A 7,500-nucleotide genomic window follows, 5' to 3' on the forward strand; every position below is an offset into this window, starting at 1 on the left:
CAATAGGCTTCTGCAAAAAGCATAAGAAACATACAGAACAATTACTTATATTTGTGAATAGCCCATTTGATGCCATTTTACATCACTTAGTACACTTTACTTGATATCCAAAATTAAGTCCGATAAATGATGTCCCCCATTGTTAAGACATTCACGAACTCTTTCCCTGAAGTTGTTCATTGTTCTTCGTGTATCTTCCCTTGGAATGGCTGCCACTTCCTGCCTAATGACATCTTTTAGTTCTTGCAGAGTTCTGGGACGATGTTTGTACACTTCAGCCTTTAGGTAGCCCCACAGAAAGAAATCACAAGGTGATAAGTCGGGTGACCTTGGTGGCTAGGAAATGTCTCTTCTTGAAGAAACAAGACGTCCAGGGAACAACTCTCTTAACATTTCCATGGACCGCCGAGCAGTGTGAGTTGTGCCTCCGTCCTGTTAGAACCAAACTTCTTCTTCCTCGTGGTCTAAAACAAACTGGTTGATCTTGGATTGGAGAAATGTCTGTATCATGTGACAATAGCGATCGGCATTGACCGTTACTGTTTGTCCATCTTCTTCAAAAAAGTACGGTCCCCACATACCAAATTCCGCAACGGCGCACCAAACTGTGACTTTTGGGCTGTGTAGTGGTTGTTGGTGGAATTCCCTAGGATTTTCTGCAGCCCAGTAGCGGAAATTCTGCTTGTTAACAGTTCCACACAAGTGGAAGTGGGCTTCATCTGAAGAAATGAAGACAGCATCTGGGGGAATGTTTTGTAAAATGTCATCACATGCCGCCCTGCGAGTTTTAAAATCTTCTTCAGACAACTTTTGGGCAACCATTATTTTGTAGGGATGCAGATGAAGTTTTTTATGCAGAATTCTCCTTACACTCCTATCTGACAATCCCAGGGCAGCTGCATGTTTAACCGCTGAATGCTTTGGAGACTGTTGGATGGATGTTCTCCCCCGCGCCACATTCTCCGGTGTTATTGCAGTACGAGGTCGGCCAGTTGGCTTTCTTTTTAGTGCTGACCCTGTTTGTCTAAAGTTTGACACCCACAGTCTAATCGTTTTCGCATCAGGAACACTATCACGTTGGCCAGGTTCGAATCGAATCCGAAACGATCGTTAAGTAGAAATCACAGAACCACCATTTTTAATAAACTCCTCCACAACAAACGCCCGATGCTCACCAAGCCAAGCCATGGCGCACACTGAACAGGGCACGTACGCCGCTACGGATAAATACCCCCTCCCCATCTCTACCCCCACTACAACTCACGCGGTGGCTTCCGGGGAGGTTTTAATGCCGGACCCTGTATATATACATAATTTGTATACATATATATGTATATATATATGTATATATATATATATATATATATTTATATAAGTAAATATATTTATATATAAATATATATATATATATATATATACATAGATTTATAAGCATATGTACACGCACACGCAAACACACACACACACGTATATATATATATATATATATACTCAGATATACAGTATACATATATTCATAAACAAATATATACATATATATACATATATACATGTATATATATATATATATATATATACAAACATATATATGTATATTTATATATATATTTATATATATATATATATATATATACATATATATTATTATATATCCCTATAATATATATATATATATATATATATGTATGTATATATATGCACTATATTTATATATACAGTATATATATGTATATATATATATATATATATACATATACATAAATATATATATATATATATATATTGGTATATATATATATATATATATATTGGTATATATATATATATATATATATAAATATATATATAAATATATATATATATATGTATATATACATATATATTGTAATATTATTGCTATATATTTCTAAATTATTTAAGTTTTTTAGATGTATAAGGTTAAATATACTGTAGACTTATTGTTTACTAGTTTGTCTTTTCACTGGTGGTTATGTTAGTGTTTATAATGGACTAACGGCTGTTTTATATTTTCAAGTGGTGTGGATTACGTGGCTGCGCTCCTGCGTGAACGGAGCTTTGGAGGGGCTTTTTTTGAGGATGGTTCCTCAGTGTGTTTCTGAGCCTCCAACCTTGTAGGGCACGACATTTGCGATTGGATCCATATTATTCCTCGCCTTTGCAGAGTTACGTTGTGAAGCTGTTTAGCTTTTCTTGGATATCCTCGCTCTGCAACAAGGACTTTTATTCCACATATTGTGTACTGCCCTTGGTTCAGTAAAAGCCAAGGGGACCTCTCTGCCCCAAGGTAAAAATTTTTATCTTTATATTTGTGTGCCGGGCCCACGACTTGTAATTTTGGGCGGTTTTCATTATTGGAGCATTAAGAAAAAAAAAAGACTTAACACCATTGTCTTGGATCCTTGTTTCCTGCCACCCGGAATAAGCCTCCAGCCGGGGAGTTTATTGTCCTCTTGGAGGAGCCCCCTAGAAGTGTTTGAGGGATTTGTTAGGGATATTTAGTTTGTATTTGATAGGATGTTCTTACTTTTCGTTGGCCTTCTCCTTTCTGGACCCTCTCTCCTTTTAGTATGTTTGTGTTGATGACCTTTCTTTAATTGTGTAATTGTTTTCTTTTGCAGGGAGTTTAAGAGTGAGTGTGTATCATTTATTATTATATTATTGTGGTTCAGATGTTATTTCTGTCTAAATATTATGTATTAAAATTAAGGAGATTTTTGTGGTATTTTCTTTGTCCCCTTGAGTTGACTATTCACTCGTATTGATGTTTGGATACTATTCCACCTTTAGTGGACTTAGTACGTTATGATGGTGAATACTATTTGATAAGTGTAGTGTTTTGTGTGGTGGTCAAAGCCAGCCATCACAAGTGGCGACCGTGACAGGATATTTCGTTCCTGAGTATTCACCAGTGTTTGTGCAAAGTTAATTCTTGGGGTAATTTTTCAGGCAGTGTATTTTCACCTCCTCGGTGTTGTTTTGTGTAAATTTAGTATTTTGTTTGAATAAGTAATCATGGTTGTTAACGTACTAGAACTCCTTAGAGGAGAGGGATGGCAAGAGAGGTTGGCAGAGTTAAATAGGGAAGACTTGGAAATTGTAGCAGAACATTTTGAATTGGAATATGATGTGTCCATAAGAAAGGGTGTATTACTATTGCTCATTTATGATTATGTTAAAACTGTAAAGACAGGTGGGGAACAAGAGGTGAAACCTGATGAAGTAGTGTCTATAGAAATTTTGGATAAGCAGATTGTCCTGAGACAAATGGAATTTGAAATGGAAAAGTTTAAGGCAGGGGAAAGAGAAAAAGAGAGGCAGCATGAGATTGCCATGAGAAACCCAGGTTCTTTTTCCCCCGCCCATTCCCTAAATAGGTTAGTAAGTCCGCTATTAATTTATCGCAGGCTCTCAAATTTGTACCTAGATTTGAAGAAAATAATGTAGCAGAGTTTTTTGTGTCATTTGAGAGGATTGCAGCAAGGTTGGAGTGGCCCCAAGAGTATTGGACCACTCTTATACAAAGTAAATTGGTTGGAAGAGCTCAGAGGGTATATGTAACGCTGGAGGAGGATCTATCAGCAGATTATGAGAGTGTGAAGGCTATTGTCTTGAAGGCCTATGAGTTAGTCCCTGAAGCTTATAGGTAACACTTCCGGAACTTAGAAAAATGTAGGGAACAAACTTTTGTTGAATTTGCCAGGGCGAAGGAACAGTATGCTAGCGATTGGTTCAAGTCTAAGGAGGTGGGAGATTTTGAGAAATTGAAGGAGTTAATGTTGGTGGAGGAGTTTAAGAGGTGTGTCCCGGATAAGCTGAAGGTCCACCTCGAAGAGTTAAAACTCGAGACCGTTCAGGAGGTAGCCATCGCTAGTGACGAATATTGCTTGTCTCATAAGAGTGAGTTAGGGGGAGTAACGACAAAGGTGAATTCTGGTTGGGTTAAGATGGGTAGGAATATTAATGCTAATCCTAATAATAATGCTAAGGTGTTTAGTAGAAATGATCAGGGAAGTAATAATAATCAGGGTAATGCTAATAATTTTTCTCCTAACCGAGGCAATAGGCCAAATATATACAATCCAGAGAAATTGAAAACATTGACGTGCTTCTTTTGCAATAAGAAGGGGCACGTAAAGAGTATGTGTTATGCGTTTAGAAAATCTCAAAATGCTAATGTTAGGCCAGTGATGGGCATGGAAGAGAGAGAGAGAGAGAACCTACCCCAACAACATCCGCTGATCAATGACTACCTGGTTGTTTTGACAGATATTTGTCCTTCGGTAGTGTCTCCTTCGCCAATTCGTCCGAGAAAAGACGAGTGCGTATTTTGCGTGATACCGGTGCAGCTCAGTCTTTGATACTAAGGGAGGCATTACCTTGTAATTTTGTACCCAAAAGTGGGGAATTTGTGTTATTGGCTGGTTTTCCTGATACTGTAAAGTCGTATGCTATTGAAAATTTTAATTTAATCTGCCCTTCCTTTGTAGGGAATTTGAAATTGGCCATAGTTGATAAATTCCCGGTTAAGGAGGTTGATGTTGTGTTAGGGAATGATGTGGCTATGAAGAATAATAATTGTCCGATATTGATAAACCCTGATAGTGAAGTAGCAGCAGTTACTCGTTCTAGTGCAAGAATTGTTGACGCTGCAGAGTCAACAATTGATGTAGATTTAAGTAGTTTAGATCGTAGTGATAGCCTAGCTGTAGATCTTGGAATGGTAACGGACACGTTAAATTGGACTACTGAAGAGCTAATCAAAGACCAGTAAAAGGAGTTTCGGGAACTCCCTATCGAGTCAGGGGAGGTGTCTGATATGACTGATCCCAAATTTAAGATAATTAATAATATTTTATATAGGTTGAGTAGGCCTATGGGGTGGATAATGTTGATCATGAAATTGTGAAACAGATAATGGTTCCCTTTGGTTATAGGAAGGAGTTAATGTCATTGGCGCACGAAAGTGGTCTGGCCGGCCATTTTGGAATTCATAAAACTTCTTGCAAATTGTTAGGGAATTATTATTGGCTGAAGTTGAAGGCAGATGTAAAGAAGTTTGTCAATAGTTGTGATGTGTGCCAGAGGGTCGGTAAACCCAATCAGCGGATTCCAAAATCGCCTCTATGTCCTATTCCTGTAGTTTCCGAACCTTTTAAGGAAGTCATTATTGATGTGGTTGGACCATTACCGAAGACGCGTAGTGGTAATGAGTATATTTTGACAATCATGGATAGGATGTCTCGATATCCCGAGGCCATACCACTACGTACGATAAAAAGTGTTAAAATTGTAGATGTACTAATTGACTTTTTTACCAGGTTTGGGATGCCTAAAATTATTCAATCGGATTGTGGTTCTAATTTTGTTAGCAGGTATTTCAAAGATAAAATGGCAGAGTTAAATATAAAACATGTGACCTCTTCTCCATATCATCCAGAAAGTCAGGGAGCTCTGGAGAGATTTCATCAGACCCTGAAATCTATGGTAAAGAAATATTGTTTGGTTAATGGTTCTGGATGGGATAAGGAATTACCTTATTTGTTGTTCGCTTTTCGTTCTGTCCCAAGTCAGTCTTTAGGTTTTTCGCCTTTCAACCTTGTGTTTGGCCATTGTGTTCGAGGTCCTCTTGATGTGGTTCATGAGTCTTGGGAGGGAGACGTCCCTGAGGTTAATTTATTGGATTATGTGTCTAATCTAGGCGATAAATTAACCAAGGCTTGGAAATTTGCGGGTGAAAATTTATTATGTAGCCAAAAAAGAATGAAGTTCTTTTTTGATAGAAGGTCCAAGGCACGCGACTTTGCGGTAGGCGATAAAGTATTGGTTTTGTTACCCTTCCCAGGGAATCCATTGAAAGCTTCTTTTTCAGGTCCTTGGAAAATTTTGAAAAAAATAAGTGAAGTTAACTATTTAGTGGAGACACCTCAAAGAAGGAAACCTTTTCAATTGTGTCATGTAAATATGTTGAAGGCTTATATGGAACAGGAAAAAGTCATTCCTGTGGCAACCATTGGGAATACGGTAGATTCTGAGAACAATAACCATTTTTCTTTTTCAGAGGGGGAGGGTATTGATGATAATTATTTTAATGGATGTGAATGGCGGTCGGATAACAGAAAGTCTTTGGAAATTTTTTCGGGAGTAATTTCACATTTAGGTAAGGAAGAACAAAGGTCTTTGAAAATTTAGTATCTAATTATAAAGAATTATTTTTGGATGTACCGGGTAGGACTTCGGTCCTTGAACATGATGTAGAGGTAGGTAGCGCCACTCCTGTGAAACAATCTCCTTACAGGTTGAATCCCTTCAAAAATGAGGTTGTAGCAAAGGAAGTGGATTATATGCTAAAACATGACCTAATTGAACCTAGTCAAAGTCCTTGGTCATCACCTGTTGTATTGGTAAAGAAATCCGACGGTGATTTCAGGTTATGTTTTGATTACCGTAAGTTGAATGAGTTATCTAAATCTGATTGTTATCCATTACCTCGAATTAAGGATTGTATTGATCGAATGGGGAAGGCCAAATACATTAGCAAATTCGATTTGTTGAAAGGTTATTGGCAAGTTCCTCTTTCAAAGCGGGCAAGGGCCCTGTCTGCTTTTGTAACACCACAGGGATTGCTTCAATGTAAGGTTATGCCGTTTGGTATGAAGAATGCGGTTGCCACCTTTCAGAGGTTAATGAATACTTTAGTCCATGGTTTAGAAGGATGTGTTGTGTATATTGATGATATTGTTATTTATAGCGATGATTGGGAAACCCATTTAAAACGTATTAGGGCACTATTTGAGGTGTTGAAAAGGCAAATTTGGTAATTAATTTAAAGAAAAGCGATTTCGCAAAGGCGAAGGTGGTATATTTGGGTCATGAGGTTGGTAATGGTAAAGTTGCTCCTAAGCAGGCCAATATCGAAAGTATTGAAAACATGGAAGTCCCTAAATGTAGGAGGGATGTCAGAAGATTCCTTGGTTTAAGTGGGTACTACCGGAGGTTTGTTAGGAACTTTTCGGATATAGCCGATCCATTAACAAATCTCTTGAGAAAGAAGGTAGCATTTGTCTGGGCGGATGGAACGCAAAGGGCTTTTGATAATTTAAAAAGAGTTTTAATTAATTTCCCTGTCTTGAGAGCTCCTGATTTTGACCTTCCTTTTTCTCTTGCCACGGATGCAAGTGACGTTGGTGTAGGAGCGTTGTTGTTGCAGAATGACGAGCAGGGAGTTTCTCATCCTGTCGCATTCTTTTCAAAAAAATTGTCCTCCGCCCAACGTAGGTATTCAACTGTGGAGAAAGAGACTCTTGCGTTAATATTCGCTATTAATCCTTTTCAGGTTTATCTCTCCTCCTCAGATACACCTATTAAGGTCTTGACAGATCATAATCCCCTGACCTTCATCAGCAGATACAAGAATAAAAATCAACGATTGATGAGGTGGAGTCTCATGCTGCAAGAATGGAATTTAGAATTTTCCCACAT

This window comes from Palaemon carinicauda, chromosome 5 (genome assembly GCF_036898095.1).
Source record: "Palaemon carinicauda isolate YSFRI2023 chromosome 5, ASM3689809v2, whole genome shotgun sequence".
In the NCBI taxonomy this organism is placed as follows: Eukaryota; Metazoa; Arthropoda; class Malacostraca; order Decapoda; family Palaemonidae; genus Palaemon; species Palaemon carinicauda.